General features: G+C 44.0%; 1 protein-coding gene and 1 long non-coding RNA gene across 3 annotated transcripts in view; one reads left to right on the forward strand and one right to left on the reverse strand.

Moving 5' to 3' along the window:
- ANKFN1 (ankyrin repeat and fibronectin type III domain containing 1) overlaps nucleotides 1-18,092 on the forward strand; it is a 530,260-nt gene that overhangs the window by 148,839 nt on the left and 363,329 nt on the right. The gene's annotated exons all lie outside the window — the stretch shown is intronic.
- The window catches only part of LOC140066170 (uncharacterized), a 45,553-nt gene continuing 28,008 nt past the window's right edge, over nucleotides 548-18,092 (reverse strand). Inside the window, exons 1-3 of one of the 2 annotated variants that reach the window (XR_011848142.1) lie at nucleotides 12,359-12,436; nucleotides 2,444-2,579; nucleotides 548-761 (exon numbers count right to left, since the gene is read on the reverse strand). This is a non-coding gene — a long non-coding RNA (uncharacterized lncRNA). Of the gene's footprint in view, nucleotides 762-2,443; nucleotides 2,580-12,358; nucleotides 12,437-18,092 lie in introns of those variants that run through there. The other variant, XR_011848143.1, reaches the window with a different exon arrangement.

Consider the following 18,092-nt stretch of genomic DNA (forward strand, 5'->3'; position numbering starts at 1 on the left):
CTTTGCCGCCTGTCTTGACCTCCTGCTTGTCCCCGACCACGAACTTGCCTGCCGACTCTGTACCTCGCCTTGCCTGCCACCGTGGACAAAGTCGCACCTGTGGTGCGACCTGGTAGCACTATGCCAGAGCAAGTCCAACCCGCTTTGCGGCGGGCTCTGGTGAAAACCGGGTGCCACTTAGACTCCTCTCCCAGGTGTCGGCTTGTGTCATCGTCCGCGGTGGTCCTGGGGGTCCTCTACCCCTCATCCTGACGACGTTCCTCAGAATATTGGCGTTTGTGCTCGGATCACAGAATCTGAAGGGGTCCACTGATCTTTGGTTAAGGTGAAGGAAGAAAAGAGTAGAAAGCTGATATCTGACTACAAAGTATCTTTTACTGTTCACTTTTTATGCTCTTTTATACCTATCCAACTTTGTGTAACCGTAATCCTTCATTTCTTTTTGGATAAAAGTCTATCGCTGTTCCAACCTTAAAGGATAAAAATTGTAGAGTCTAAACGACATTTTTTAGAAAACATAATTTCAGGAGAAACGGGAAACTGGCAAGCGAAATAATTTATTGTCCTCTTATCTTCAGCAAATTGAACGGATAAAAGTCAATGGCCTTAAGCCATTAGTATCTTATCTTTTAAAGGCAGATCATTTGTCTCGCTCGGATGACAGATGTTGGTTCAGCGCTGTGATCCGCTGAAAATGATCAACTTCACGAGGAACCAAAAAATGTGCGAGCTGATGGTGATGACGCTGGTGCTAAAGGAGACTAAAATAAAATAAAATAAAATTAAAAATTAGAAAAAATGAAATGTACAACATTAAATAAAATGATGGATAGTATAGAGCAGGGGTGTCAGACTCATTTTCTCGGGGGGGGGGGGGGGGGGGCACATCAGCCTTGTGGTTGCCTTAAAGGGGCTGACCGCCATTTTATTACTGTATAATTGTCGACTTGAGTTGCTTAGTTACATTTATACAGAATTATCATTACAAGCCACTTGAGGGCAAGCCCAAAACTGAACGCTCCCAGCAGCAACACTGCCCCCCAGCAGTCATATTGCTCCCAGTAGCTACACTGCTCCACCCCAGCAGTCACAGTTCCCCCAGTGCCCACATTACCACTCAGTAGTCTTTGCCCTAAGCAATCACCGTAGCACAGTAGCCACAGTAACCCCCCCCAGCAGTGGTGTAACTAGAAGCTGATGGGCCCAAGTGCAAAGTCTGTGCCAGGCCCCCGACTACAATGTATGGTATGTAGTACTAGTCTTCTTATATGGGAAAGTGACACCATAAGGGCCCCCTAAACATCTTGGGCCCGGGTGTGATCGCAACCTCTGCACCCCCTCAAGTTACACCCCTGCCCCCCAGCAGTCACACTGATCCCCAGTAGCCTCTGTCCCCCCAGCTGCGTCCCAGTAGCCACACTGCTCCCCATTACCACTGCTCCTAGTAATCACAGTACCCCAGTAGCAACAGTGTCTCCCCAGTAGTCACCGGGTCCCCAGTAGCCACATTGCCTCCCAAGCAGTCACAGTTCCCCCAGTGGCCACACTGCCCCACAGTAGTCTCTGCCCCAAGCAATCACCGTACCAAAGTTGCCACAGTACCCCCCCCCCCCAGCAGTCACACTGATCCCCAGTAGCCACTGTCCCTCCCAGCAACAGTGCCTCACCAGTAGCCACGCTGCCCCTCAGTAGTCAGTGTCTCCAGTTGCCGCACTGCCCCAAGTAGCCACAGTGTCCACAGTAGTCACGGTGCCCCCCAGTAAGCCACAGTGCCCCCCAGTTATCACACTACCCCCAGTTATCACACTACCCCCAGTAGTCACACTGCCCCCAGTAGTCACAGTGCCCCCAGTAGTCACAGTGCCTCCAGTAGCCACACTGCCCTCAGTAGTCACACTGCCCCCAATAGTCACAGTTCCTCCAGTAGCCACACTGCCCTCAGTAGTCACACTGCCCCTAGTAGTCACACTGCCTCCAGTAGCCACACTGCCCTCAGTAGTCACACTGCCTCCAGTAGCCACACTGCCCTCAGTAGTCACAGTGCCCCCCCATGCGTTTCCCCCCTCTCACTGTGTGAGATTAGAGGCATAAAGAGGGGAAGTGCTGTGGGAGCAGAGGGGGAAGGGGAGACGTGCTCCTGTGCAGTGTAACAGCCTGTGAAGCAACAGCCTGGAGCAGTTTCAAAATTATATCCATGAAGACGTCTGCTTGCCATGAAAAAATGACACCCGATACCTTACACAGCTCCTTACTCCAAAGTACAAAAAAACATTACCGATTTTCAAAATAGTATAGAAAAATACAAAGAAATTTTTTTTTCTCTGTAATATTAGAATTTTTTGGAAGGTATTAAAACTGTTAATAGCTCTAAATGTGGAATTTAAGGTCAAAGCTTCATAGACTCTAATGAGATTTCGGACATTACAACTACCAAAATATTCACCTGAATTTGGTGAAGGTTCTCGTGTTGATCACAGTAGAGCAATCAGTCTCCTCGATGTCCTTACCTGTCCGGCCTAATGGTTCCCTGCAGAGAAGGTTGTTGTGCCGGCCATGACTGAGAGAAATCCATAGTATTCCTGTAAAATTAGAGAAATGGATGTTTTTTTATCAATTATTTTTTCCAGTAATGATGGCTCCTGGGAGCTCCGCTGACTAAGTGGCATCTGCACGATGACTCAACATTCGAGGCTGAAATTGCAACTCAATGAAGTTTTTTACAAGCTGTAAATGACTAATTGGCGGTAACGTTGTAAGGAAATTTACGTGATTGTCCTCATTATCATCGCTGCATCATTCCGCCCTGACCTAAGCACGGGTCATGTGACCGAGTCGTAAAATTATAACTCTACAGACCTGATAACTCTACGACAGAGCAGTCAATACTACTGCCAAGTGAGCCAATATGACCACTGTCAACCCGGGGCGACAATTTAAAAACATAGAGACCCCCGTAGATGTAAGCGCCCCCCACATGGGTGGATTAAGCCTGCCATAATATTTTAGATACTACTCAATTGATGGTTATAAACATGTCTTCCTGGCTTCCCTGTGCTTGATTTGTTGCTATACATACATACTTCTGTTTTTTTTAATATTTGGCTTACGTTCTTGACTATTCTTCTGTGTATAAGATTCTATCGCTATTTCAGCTGTGATTGGATTGTGAACCTCCCCTTTGTGTTATTTGTTTGTTTGTCTCGTTACATGTCTTCACTTGAGTGCAGTGAAGGACTGTCTTTGTTGTTGTCCCGTATTTCCAAGGATGCGCAGAGGTAAACAGCTTTGCTACAACCATTCACTCACAAACAGCTCTGCTACATCCATTCACTAAAAATACGCTCTGCTACATCCACTCACCAACAGGTCTGCTACATCGATATAAACTCACACAGCTCAGCTACATCCATTTACTCAGGCACAACCGTGCTACCTTAATTCACTCAAACACACGTAGCTCTGCTACATTCATTTACTCACACACAGCTCTGCTACAGCCATTTACTCACACACCTCTTGCATCATTCACTCAATCAAGTCTTCTACATACATTCACTCACATTAACACACTCATCACGGCTACATCCATACAAACTATAACACTTTGATTTTATCTCTAGAAAAATACCTAAATCTGTCTAGTCTTTCTGCATAGCACTTCTAATTCTCACTTTTATCCTTTGTCTAAAGAGAACTAGTGCCAACAAACAGACTTGAACTGTTAACGACTTTGTTTGTTCATTATTATGTGCAATTCACTGAAAGGATTTTACATTTTAGCATTTATTTTAATTTTTTTTTTTTTTTAATTTTTTTTTTTATAGTGGTGCCTGCTTGACAGACATAAGAGCCTCTTGCGGGCTTACAGTTCTCATGGAAACCAATCGTGGATCCCCGATGAGGCAACTCCAATTAAAGGGGTTGTCTGGAGGTTGAAAGTCATGGCTACTTTCTTCCAAATACAGCGCCACACCTGACCATGGTTAGTGCTGGTATTGCGCTACAGCTCTATAGAGGTGATTGGGGCTTCGTTGCAATACCACACACTACCTATGATCAGGGGAGGAGCTGTTTTAAAACTCTGGACAACCCCTTTAAGTCCTCCAGTGGGGTTTGACTGTGATATTTACACCAAACCCTTTATCAGTATTGAAGGGTTAAACTACGCATCAAATATTTTTCTCATAGCCAGAAAAAACTAAGACCCTTCTCTAGTAGTTACAATGTGACATGTACGAGCGGTGAGAAGCGCGCCGCCGGCTTCACATTGATTATTAAATTATCCGCTATTTCAGCTAAAAGCAAACTCTTCATACAGATTATTCCACAGCTTCTCGGCTCTCACAGAGAGGAAGGTTTTTCTCAGGCAGAGATTGCAATTTTTTTATGCATTTTTTTTTTTTTTTGGCTGAAGAGGTTTTCACATGTCTCCGGTCATAGAGTTGGAATGACATTTGTCCCATTTTATGGACCTTTTGTTAAATTTTTTCCTTTAAAAACTATTAAAAAGGAAAAACTTACACATTTACACAGTTACTTAATCTGCGTTTTTTTTCAACAATAAGGTGCTTCCCGATCTACTGTTGCGGACACATCGGCAGAAATATGTTATCCACATCCTCCTTCCTTTTTAAATCAACTTTTAAAATTATGCTAATGAGCCAGAGGGCTCTGGGGGACGTTACTAGAGCCTATCCATGCTCTGTTTTCACTGTCTCCCTCTCTGCTGGTTGTAATCTCACGCAGCACGGTGACTCAGTGGTTAGGATTACAGCCTTGCAGCGCTGGAGACCTGGGTTCAAGTACCAGGGTCAACATCTGCAAAGAGTTGGTATGTTCTCTCTGGGGCATATTTACTTACCCGGTCCTGTCGCGATCCAGCGGCACGTTCTCTGACGAGGATTCGGGTCTTCCGGCGATTCACTAAGGTCGTGCGCCCGATGTCCACCAGGCGCCGGAGTTCCCCAACCTATTTGTGGTTCATGTAAGTGTTTGTCAAGCGACACATTTTTTTTAAATAGTGCGATTTTTCCTAATCTGACGGCCATGTCCCCCATTTTTCGACGCATGCAAGCCGGTGCCGATGCAACCCAATCCGACCGCGTGCGCCGAAAACCCGGGGCAATTCGGCGCAAAACGGTAAAATTTGGAAAACCCTGCGGAAAAACACGATTCGGACCCTTAGTAAATGTGCCCCTCTGTGTTTGGGTGGGCTTCCTCCGGTTTCCTCCCACACTCAATACATACTGGTAGGTTGATTAGATTGTGATGTGATTATAATGATGCATTTAAATTAAATATTAAACTATTATTTTTCATTATTATTACTCTGGGAGGGGTTAGTGATTCTTCACAGTGTATCAAAAATGACAAATCTGACACCCCGACCTATCATAGTCATGGTTAGTTGCTCTTGCTGGATTGGACCGTCATTATAGTGATATGTCCAGGTCGGACGACCGGATTCGACCATCGGATTCGCTCATCTCTAGTCATTTTACCTTCAGTTCCTGAAATAAAAGGGGGTCCTGGAACTTTTCACCCGCCCTCTAAAAATATATGTATATATGAAAAAGTAAAATTAAAAAAAAACGAAAGCCGATTCTCTCTTGGCGCCTCCAGTTCTCCGTGAGGTCATCACTTCCTCGACTCATGTCGTGATTTAAAGCCTCTTTCCAGGCTGGTGACAGGCGGATGATGTATGACTCGTATTAATGTATAATGTAAGACAATGTATGTTTGACATAGCAGCGCCGGATCATTCATCATACGATGCGCGGAGCCCTTCAGCCGTCTCGTAAAAGGAAATCCACGCTAATTCCGGGCCGCCCGTCGCTCGCAGCGTTATTGCCTGATCATATAAACAATAATATTAGCGATGTTGATACTAAATGTGTTATATATTAATCCACGGAATATTATTGCCTTGTTTTAAAGTCTTTGAAATAATATCCGGAGGGATTAAGGGATTGGATGGGATCCGGGTTCAGGCTGGTGGGGAGGATTGTGGGTAAAACAGTCACGGGTTAGTAAGTCAGATTTTGACTGCAAATTTTAGCTGAAGTGTTCCTAACTACAGAGAGTATGTGATCAGATGTTACCACATCTGGGCCTGAACTGTATCCCTGCTATCAGGCAACTAAAAAAACATATATTTATAGCAATGCATTATAGCCGGAGGCTAAATCAGGAATGTTATGCAATCAGAAGTTCTGCTCCTTCTGCTCTATAGCATACTGCCAGCAGTTAAGAATATACATCATGGTCAACTCCTCCTACTCTATAACATGCAAATAGGACACTACGTACAATCTGCTCAGCTCCGCCTGCTCTATAACATGCTGCCTACAGATAGGACACTATGTACAGTCTGCTCAGCTCCGCCTGCTCTATAACATGCTGCCTGCAAATAGGACACTATGTATAATCTGCTCAGCTCTTCCTGCTCTATAACATACTGCCTGCAGATAGGACACTATGTACAATCTCCTTAGCTCCTCCTGCTCTATAACATGCTGCCTGCAGATAGGACACTACGTACAATCTGCTCAGCTCCTCCTGCTCTATAACATGCTGCCTGCAGATAGGACACTATGTATAATCTGCTCAGCTCTTCCTGCTCTATAACATACTGCCTGCAGATAGGACACTATGTACAATCTCCTTAGCTCCTCCTGCTCTATAACATGCTGCCTGCAGATAGGACACTATGTACAATCTGCTCAGCTCATTCTGCTCTATAACATTCTGCTTGCAGATAGGACACTATGCACAATCTGCTCAGCTCCTCCTGCTCTATAACATGCTGCCTGCAGTTAGGACACTATGTACAATCTGCTTAGCTCCGCCTGCTCTATAACATGCTGCCTGCAGTTAGGATGCTATGTACAATCTGCTCAGCTCCTCCTGCTCTATAACATGCTGCCTGCAGATAGGACACTATGTATAATCTGCTCAGCTCTTCCTGCTCTATAACATGCTGCCTGCAGATAGGACACTATGTACAATCTCCTTAGCTCCTCCTGCTCTATAACATGCTGCCTGCAGATAGGACACTGTGTACAATCTGCTCAGCTCATTCTGCTGTATAACATTCTGCTTGCAGATAGGACACTATGTACAATCTGCTCAGCTCCTCCTGCTCTATAACATTATGCCTGCAGATAGGACACTATGTACAATCTGCTCAGCTCCTCCTGCTCTATAACATTATGCCTGCAGATAGGACACTATGTACAATCTGCTCAGCTCCTCCTGCTCTATAACATTATGCCTGCAGATAGGACACTATGTACAATCTGCTCAGCTCCTCCTGCTCTATAACATGCTGCCTGCAGATAGGACACTATGTACAATCTCCTTAGCTCCTCCTGCTCTATAACATGTTGCCTGCAGATAGGACACTATGTACAATCTGCTCAGCTCATTCTGCTGTATAACATTCTGCTTGCAGATAGGACACTATGTACAATCTGCTCAGCTCCTCCTGCTCTATAACATTATGCCTGCAGATAGGACACTATGTACAATCTGCTCAGCTCCTCCTGCTCTATAACATTATGCCTGCAGATAGGACACTATGTACAATCTGCTCAGCTCCTCCTGCTCTATAACATTATGCCTGCAGATAGGACACTATGTACAATCTGCTCAGCTCCTCCTGCTCTATAACATGCTGCCTGCAGATAGGACACTATGTACAATCTTCTCAGCTCCTCCTGCTCTATAACATGCTGCTTTCAGATAGGAGACTATGTACAATCTGCACAGCTCCTCCTGCTCTATAACATGCTTCCTGCAGATAGGACACTATGTACAATCTGCTCAGCTCCTCCTGATCTATAACATGCGGCCTGCAGATAGGACACTATGCACAATCTGCTCATCTGCTCCTCCTCTATAACATGCTGCCTGCAGATAGGACACTATATACAATCTGCTCATCTCCTCCTTCTCTATAACATGCTACCTCCAGATAGGACACTATGTACAATCTGCACAGCTCCTCCTGCTCTATAACATGCTGCCTGCAGATAGGACACTATGTACAATCTGCTCAGCTCCTCCTCCTCTATAACATGCTGCCTGCAGATAGGACACTGTGTACAATCTGCTCAGCTCTTCAGGCTCTATAACAGTGGTGGCGAACCTATGGCAGGGGTGCCAGAGGTGGCACTCGGAGCCCTTTCTGTGGGCACCCAGGCCTTCACCCCAACATAGAGTTTGCCAGACAGGACTCAGGATTTGCTCCTGTGGTCCAATACAGCCCAGGACGTACCATGCTCGGCGCCATTTTAAAGCAACATCCTGCAGGAGGAACAAGAAAGTGTGAACAGAGATTACTGTTGGAGCGCCTGATCTGGGAACCCTGATGGTTCCTCTTCAGGGGACCTTGAATCCAAGTTCTCCATCATCTTTCTATTGTATTGGTGAACTTAGGACACCAATACGATTGAAACCTGTGATACAGCAGGGATCAATAAGTTACTTCTTACATTGTCATCTTGGCACTTTGCAACATATAAGTGGCTTTTGGTTGTACTTTGGGCGCACTATCTCCAAAAGGTTCGCCATCACTGCTCTATAACATGCTGCCTGCAGATAGGACACATCTCCGCTCCTCTCTGCTCAGCTCCTAATTGTTTTAATGACACATGTTTATTTTGAAGGTCAATTTAGACAAGTTGAGGTCATAAAGTGGTTAAACAAGCAGAACGACCTTCATCCTCAAAAGCAATGGCTGTTTCCATGGAAATATGATTGAGAAAATATCGAGCAGGATCCATTCTACAATACAAAGACAAACTAAAAAAAAACATTCCCATTGATTAAAATACTCCTCCGCTTTTAATGATCCTTGTACAGATGAACAGTAATTGTGAGCAATAAAGAAAAGAGAGAAAACATTATTTGGAAATTTTTTTAAATGTTTTAAATTTATCTTGATAAACCAACATTGAGATAGTCCTGACGGATTTGCCTCTCATGGCAAATCCCACCCAGGACAACATCTGCAAAGAGTTTGTATGTTCTCTCCGTGTTTGCGTGGGTTTCCTCCGGGTCCTCCGGTTTCCTCCCACACTCCAAAACATACTGGTAGGTTGATTAGATTGTGAGCCCCATGGGGACAGGGACCAATTTGTCAAGCTTTGTGCAGCGCTGCGTAATCTGTGTGCGCTATATAAATAAAGAATTATCATTATTATGGCAACTCTTGTGCATGCGCCCAATGGCGCAAATTGCGCAGCCGCCGGCTACTCAGTGCAGCTGTGCAACCTGTCCTGGAAGTAGAGTGGAGCAGACACGAACCGCACATTTCAAGGTCAGGTCTTGGTTTGGCTTAACTTGACAACGCCCAAAATGGTTTCTGGCGCCGTTCGCGGGTGTGAACTCTTTAACCCCTTCCCGACACTAGTACGGCGCGCGCCGGGTCCCCTAGCATGGATCCATCGCCATGGTAACCTCGGGTGTTCCAAATACCCGAGGCTACTTCGTTTTAACCCATGCATTACAATGTGCTAATTGCACATTGTAATGCATGGGGAGTAAAATCCACATATACTGCCATACTGTAGTATGGCAGTATATGATAGGATCGATCAGACTACCTAGGGTTAGAGTACCCTAGGGAGTCTGAAAAATAGTAAAAGTAAAAATAAAAAAAAGTTTAAAAAAAAAAATTATAATAAAAAAACCTAAAAATTCAAATCACCCCCCTTTCCCTAGAACTGATATAAAAATAAATAAACAGTAAAAATCATAAACACATTAGGTATCGCCGCGTCCGAAAATGCCCGATCTATCAAAATATGATAATGTTTTTTCACTGCGTTTAACCCCGTAACGGAAAATAGCGTCCAAAGTCGAAAATGGCATTTTTTTGCCATTTTGAAAAATATAAAAAAATTAATAAAAAGTGATCAAAAGGTCGCACAGTCCCAAAAATTATAGTAATGAAAACGCCATCAAAATTCGCAAAAAATGACACTATCCACAGCTCCGTACACCAAAGTATGAAAAAGTTATTGGCCCCAGAAGATGGCAAAATAAAAAAAAAATATTTTGTACAGGAGGTTTTAATTTTTTTTAAATGTATGAAAACATTATAAAACCTATACAAATTTGGTATCCACGTGATCGTACCGACCCAAAGAATGTAAAATCCAAGCCCACAAGAAAACGTTACAAATGTGGTTTTTCACCATTTTCACTGCATTTGGAATTTTTTTCCCGCTTCCCAGTACACGCCATGGAATATTAAATACCGTCACTATGAAGTGCAATTTGTTACGCAGAAAATAAGCCATAACACAGCTCTTTATGTGGAAAAATAAAAAAGTTATAGATTTTTGAAGTTGGTAAGTGAAAAATGGAAGTGAAAAAACTAAAAAAGGCCAAGTTGTTAAGGGGTTAAATGCAGTTGAATTGGCAAGGATCACCGCCACTGGGCATACCCCCTTAACGCCCCACCAAGCCCACTTGTTGTGGTGTAAGGGGATAGTACGCACGATTCCTGGCCTAACTATGAATTACATACATCCAGGAATTGTGTATAGAGGGGCGTAAAGTGGGGCCTGCCCAGTGGTGGTGTGGGCTAGTGCAGGGCTTTCCTGTCCCACTCCTGTCAACCACCTATAGCCTGCGCCAGGAACTGTCTATAGCGCAATTCTAAGCCAGACTGGACCTGGCATAGAACTGCCTGGTGGTGCTACCTTCATAGGGGGAGATTTATCATGAGTCTCTTAGAGCAGAACTGTTCTAGTTACCCATGACAGCCAATCAGAGCTCAGCTTTCATTTTCCCACAGCTGTTTATAAAATAAAAGCTGAGCTCTGATTAGTTTCCATGGGCAAATAGAACAGTTTTACCTCAGAAACTCATGATAAATCTCCCCCATAGAATGCATCTGGAGGCCTAGGCCTGATCCGGTGAATGTTGGGGGTAGGGATCACCAAATTTGTCACACAAGCCCTATTAACCACCCCACGCCTCTTAGTGAATGAATGATTGATTAAGGATTCCCTTCAATACAAGAAATCACACGGGGAACGCAAAGTGAATAGTATTTTATATTTCTAACATGATAATCCTTGACGCTAGTGTAACCTGCGCCTAAGAGATTTCCGGATCCTGGTGTGAACAAAGCAAATGAATAGAAGTCCTTGAACTACGTGGAAGTTGTTAAAGGGTTAACACTGCAGTAGCGTTTGATTCATTCCTATTTATCCGTATTCGGTTAATGGCGCTGAGTGTATAGCCAGGACGTAATGGCCCGCAGCTTTAAAAGCCTTAAACTCATTGCGATCCCTGGAAATCATCAGTAGCCGGTGGCGTTCCTGCGCGTCCTGCGCCTTATATATTTGTTTGTGTGTATAGCGAAGTGCAGGCGTCTCTTTATGGCTGCAGGAAAACCTTCTTTTCCAGCAATCGCCAGCTTTGTGAAGTTTGTTTCCATGGCAATCCCTTGTAAGACCCAAGGACGAGCTTTTCCATTGAATTCCATATTTCCTTCATTGTTTTTTTTTTTAAAGTATTTATGAATAAAACCTGCGATTTTTCTCACGACGCTTAGGAGGGAAACTTGACTAATCAATTTGCGGATTTAATTAGCGCTTATGACTAGCTAGTCTATCGGCCCGACAGGAAGTCATCGATTGATTTTTTTTTTTCTAAGAAAAAGAGGTTTAATGTGTCTTATCCTCTGTTTTATTATATATATGGAGCAGTTATCATTTATTAGGTGCAGCAGTAGTAGAAATGATGCGTTACTAGGCCGCTGTGTGCTGGAGACAAACTCGAAAACTTGTGACTTCCGACTATATGATGCACCTGATCCTAAGATGGGGCATAGATAAATTGGATAAATTGGTAAATAGGTAGGGATTTTAAAATTCATTGATTATGGGTCAAATATTGTGACAACCCTCAAAGTTTCACAAATTTGAGCCCTACAGACCCCCAGGGTCACATTATGACTGACTGGCCCTGGGGAAGTATGAAAATCGTTCAGCAGTTTAAGGACATTTGGAGGTCCTGGAAGGCATCTTGTATACATGGATAGGAGCTGATACAAATGTATGAAGAGTGCAGGACTGGAAGGACCTCTATCTAGTTGGGACTGGAGGGACCTCTATCTTGTATCTCTTTAGGCCAGAATCAGGGGTGGCCCAAATCATCCATTTTATAATAGGCAACTTGAGACCCCCACAACAACAATTACAGTGCCCCCACCATCGCCAGTACCATACAGAGCAATCTCAGATTTTACTAGTGATGAGCGGTCACGTTGAGCTTCGGTTTCTCTGATTTTGGACTAAAGTTTGGTTCGGGTACCCGTATACCCACTGGTAGCACCCACCTTAGGTGCTGGCCCGGATCGTGGGTGAGAACCTTTAAAATGCCAGTGGCGTGTAGGAACACGTCTGCCTGGTCAGGTCATCACTAATAAGCACCCGCTATCTGTACTGCCTGTTTACCCCTTAAATCCATCCAACCAAAGCCTCTGCAGCTTCCGGCATAGCCGTGATCCCAAAGAAAATGGCCGCCATGTAAATGTGCTGACTGCTATTGAAGGGTTAACACCTGTGATCGTTGCCGGTACATATAGTGAGTGTTAACTAGGGATGAGAGGACTTGTTCCTACGCAGCACCAGAATTTAAATATTGAGCCCAAACCCGAACTTCAAGCTGAAGTCCGGGTTGGGACACAAAAACCCAAACCTGCAATGTTAGTCACGTACACAAGGATTGTGGTTTTGGGTCTGCCCCACAGTGGTATCTCAATGTTGTAGAGACAATGGGGGAGATTTATCAACAAGTTTCTGAGGTAAAACTTTTCTAGTTGCCCATGGAAACCAATCAGAGCTCAGCTTTAGTTTTATAAACATCTGTGGTAAAATGAAAGCTGAGCTCTGATTGGCTGCTATGGGCAACTAGAACAGTTCTGCTCTAAGAGACTGATGATAAATCTCCCCCAAATAAGTTTAAATGATGGTGTGCCAAGAGCAGTGGAGATGGTGTAGCAAGACCGGAGCGGAGTCCACAAAGTAACCCACTTTCAGGACTGGATATAAGTGGAACCGTGTGACACGGACACGTTGCCGGATTAGCAGCCAATCGTAGCTACTAGCCATGGCTGTGATTGGCCAAGGGGACACCTCTATTCAGGACCTTCTCTCTCTCTCATTTGGACCATTAGACGCTCCAGAAGATTTACAGCGCAGCGCTGAGGAGTAACAGCGCCTCTAATTGTCCTAAAAGTATTTATTAGATCTGCATTTTGTCTAATTCATGTCTGCAGTTTCCTGCTAAGGATGATTTATGGTTTATTGTGTTTTTAATATATTGAAAACATTTTCTATGTGTTGAGAAGTGACACAATAAATGAGATGAACTGCTGCAATTATAGGGAAGAGTGGTGGGAGATTATAATTTGGGTGTTAGCTGAAGATGTATTCCATTAGGGGGATCCGCGGGAACATTAATGTCATCAAAATGAAAATCTGTATTTTGTGCCCCCTTCTGGTCACGTATGGGCAGGAGGTCAGTTACTCTATGGGGGTCATTTACTAAGGGCCCAATTCGCGTTCTCCTGACGTGTTACCCGAATATTTCCGATTGGCCCCGATTTTCCCTGTATTGCCCCGGGTTTTTGGTGCACGCAATCGGATTGTAGTGCATCGGTGCCAGCATGCACGCAACGGAAATCGGGGGCGTGACCGAACGATAACCCGACGGATTCGGGGACACCGCCGCATTTAAAAAAAAAATGTCGCGGGACACGCGCTTACCTTCACCCAGCAATGGATCGTGAACTCCAGTGCGTTCCGATGCTCTTCAGCGCAACAGCGACACCTGGTGGACGTTGGAGGAACTGCCTTAGCTAATCGCCGGAAGACCCAAATCCACCGCAGAGAACGCACCGCTGAATCGCGAATGGGCCGGGTAAGTAAATCTGCCCCTATGGGAGAACGCACTGGAGTGCATCGGGTTATCGTTCGGTCACGCGGGGACATTACTCATAGATCCGGCCACCGGAACTGTGGTAATCTTCTTATATTTGTCATCCATGGCCTCCTTCCTTCTAGAACCAACTTTTAAAATTATGCTAATGAGCCTAAACGGCTCCTGGGAGTGTTACCAAATGACCTCTGTGGTGTAGCTTTATAGGCTGTTGCACTGTATCTCCCCTGTGGGTTTTGCTGATCTATTCACCACCCTGTCGGGTCTACCTTCAACTTTTCTTCCTTAAGATGACACAGCAACGTCTTCCTCCCGATTTGGGCGATAAAGGGGGCGTGACCTAGAAGCAACTTTTGGAAAATTTGAGTGTCCATTTTAGGAGATACCAGATTGGGAGGCGCAAAAGGAGCTCCTGAAGCAGGAGAGAGGACATTGGGGCACATTTACTAAGGGCCCGTCGGACCCATTTCCGTTGGGTTTCCTGAATTTTTTTTCGTTTAGCCCTGAATTGCCCCGGGTTTTTGGCACACGCGATCAGAGAATTGCGGCGCATCGGCGCCGGCTTTCATGTGACACAAATGATTCGGACAAACCGCAGAATTTAAAAATTAAATTGTGTCACAAGATCAAGCACTTACATGCACCGGAGAGAAGAAGGTGAACTCCGGCGGACCTCAGCGGGGGAAGCGACACATGCAGGAAATTGGACACACGATCTTAGTGAATCGCAACAGCTCCGAATCCTCGCCGGACATTCCGGATCGGCGGCGTCAATGTGATGGGTAAGTAAATGTGCCCCATTGTGTATGTTATTGGTCAAATGTTGTTTTCTGGGTGGATGGTCCCTTTAACTTATCATTTACTGTCAGCACAGATGATTTTCTTTCTTCGGGATTGCAGATACAGTACAGTGGTGAATCCTACACGTTACACCAAAGGGCAGAAAGTTTTTTCAGTCCCAAAAGTTCTACTGCAGCGCAGAAAGGAGATCGATATCAGATACAGAAGTCACGGTCAGTGTTGGAGGCCGGTCCTCATCAGTTTTGATCTACATCGGGATTTGCACAACGCTTCGGGGTGCATGTTGTCGTGTTACTGGGGAGTAGCTAATAATAGGGAAGTTCATGAATTGTTTCTCTGGCTAAAGACCTTTGAAGTGGAAAACTCTGTTTGGAAGAAAATGCTACATTTCAGGATGGAAGCTTACAAAATCTGTCATATTTGTGTTCTATGTATAGTTAATGGTATGATATAAAGTGCTGGAAATGAGCAATCGCCCTGCCAGCACCTTGCTCTTACAATCATGAATACTATCATAAGTTCCTGGCAGGGCAATTGCTTATAGATAGATAGAGGACACATGACCCTCCATGTGCAGCCATTTTACTTCACTTTACATATCAAGAAAGCGGAGCAAAACTATAAATAGATGTATATTGGTAACGTACCTAATATCCTGCCCTTACACTTACACACATATAAGACAAACAGGAGGTAAAGTGGCCAACCCCTTTAATGACATTGGCTGGATGTCTGTCATCGTTATTCTGTTGTTAGAAACATTTCTAACCATTCTATAATCACTGTCAAAAACTTATGTACAATTCTTTATATCATGGCCAACCCCTTTAAGAACTGGGGGTCCTTGAAGTGATGATATAGCCCTCACAGAGACCTGAACTCACCATCCTCTAGTATTCTTAGGATTACATGAAGAGACTGAAGGATATGGGTGAGCCAACACCAGGAGAAGACCTGTGCTAAGTTCTTCAAGATGTTTGGAACAACCTCCCTGCCGAATTTCTTCTTATTTCTTCTTATTTGATAAAATGGAATTATAAGAACTTTTGTTTCTGAAATAGTTCTTTCTGTGAGTGTAAAGGAAAGTTTTCATCCGTAATAGTAGAGAAGTTGGTAACGTGGAATGGCCATTGGGTATTCAGCTCCCCACGATATCCACCAGTCAGGTGCACGAAGATGTCTTCTTTGCTTTGTCCTTATTGTATCTGTATGTCTACAATGTACTTCAAATAAAGCAAAAAATTACCCTATAATAACTCAGAGTGCAGGGTGTTACTTTCTTCTTTGGGATGGACATTGGGTGAGGTGCATGAGGGGGTTGAGGGGATTATAGGCAGTGGCGTAACATGAAGCTGATGGGCCCCAGTGCAAAGTCTGTGCCGGGCCCCTGACTATGATGTATGGTTTATAGTAATAGTCTTCTCATATGGGAAAGTGACACCTTATGGGCCCCCTAAACCTGCTGGGCCCAATTGCGACGGCACCCTCTGCCCCCCTTGAGTTACGCCCCTAACTGTAGAAGCAGTCTCCTATATTGTCTGATCCAATGCAAAGTCTATGGGGGTCATTTACTAAGGGCCCGATTCGCGGTTTCCCGACGTGTTACCCGAATATTTCCGATTTGCACCGATTGTACCTGAATTGCCCCGGGATTTTGGCGCATGCGATCAGATTGTGGCACATCGGCGCCGGCATGCACGTGACGGAAATCGGGGGGCGTGGCAGAACGAAAACCCGATGGATTCGGAAAAACCGCCGCATTTAAGACAAAAAATGTGTTGCGAAAATTACACTTACCATCACCAGGTATAGGCCGGTGAATTTCAGGGCAATCCAGCGCGCCTCCGGGGAACTTCAGCCCAGCAGCGCCACCTGGTGGACGGCGGAGGAACTGCCTTAGTGAATCCCAGCCGGACCCGAATCCAGCGCAGAGAACGCGCCGCTGGATCGCGAACGGACCGGGTAAGTAAATCTGCCCCTATGTCTGAGATGGTTTTCAAAAAAGTACAACTTGCCTCAAAAAAACCTCCTACAAAAGACAAAAAAAATAATTAAATAAAACTGAAAAATATAAATCTAAAAAAAAAATAAACCTAGGTTCTCAAAGCAAAAACAATCAGGACCCTCGAGGGAAATATGTTCCCCATTATAACCATTGATCACTGTTCTGAGCTAAGGCCAAAGGGGTTAATTTTTTTTTTTTTTTATCCCGAATGGAATATTTTCCATTCAGAAAAAAAAAAATCTGCTGATGTAGGTGAGGAGTCACCGACGAAGACAGTACATTAGTAAAAATATGAAGCGACGGCATTTATAAAGAAAATAATGGATTTCCATTGTATAAAGAAGTTGAAATAGAAGAGCAGATTGCGGATTATCCGCTCAGAGAGTTCATCCAGGAAATACCAGGAGACAGTCGGAGGGATTCAATGTATGAACTGTGTAAAACAAAGATGCGGGACTGTCCTCACCCCTTCCCTTCATCAATTCTGACTTAATTCCATTGTAATTACAAGCCTGCACTTACAGGGGAGGGGGATTATGTATAGAGACTATGGGAGACATCAGGGACCATACATCACTGGGTGACACCGCACCCGCCAGCCTGCACTCTGCACATGGACCTGACAGCTTTACAGGCAATTCCTGCTGATTGATGGTCATCTAATTCACTGCAGATCCTAAAAAGAAGATCCATGTACATCTCCGTATGCACAGGGGCTTCACCCGTGTCTTTTTTTCTAGTTTTAAAAAATAGGCTTTTATATTATGTGCACATGTAGATACATAGATATATATGAGGTAGATAGATATGAGACAGATAGATATATAAAACATGGATAGATATGAGATAGATAGAAAGGACATGGATAGATATGAGATAGATAGATAGATAGATAGATAGATAGATAGATAGAAGATAGATAGATAGATAGATAGGAGATAGATAGATAGATAGATAGATAGATAGATAGATAGATAGATAGAAGATAGATAGATAGATAGATAGATAGATAGGAGATAGATAGATAGATAGATAGATAGATAGATAGATAGATAGATAGATAGATAGAAGATAGATAGATAGATAGATAGAAGATAGATAGATAGATAGATAGGAGATATATAGATAGATAGATAGATAGATAGATAGATAGATAGATAGAAGATAGATAGATAGATAGGAGATATATAGATAGATAGATAGATAGATAGATAGATAGATAGGAGATAGATAGATAGATAGGAGATAGATAGATATGAGATAGATAGGAGATAGATAGATAGATAGATAGATAGATAGATAGATAGATAGATAGATAGATAGA

Source organism: Engystomops pustulosus, chromosome 6 (genome assembly GCF_040894005.1).
Source record: "Engystomops pustulosus chromosome 6, aEngPut4.maternal, whole genome shotgun sequence".
Classification (NCBI taxonomy): Eukaryota; Metazoa; Chordata; class Amphibia; order Anura; family Leptodactylidae; genus Engystomops; species Engystomops pustulosus.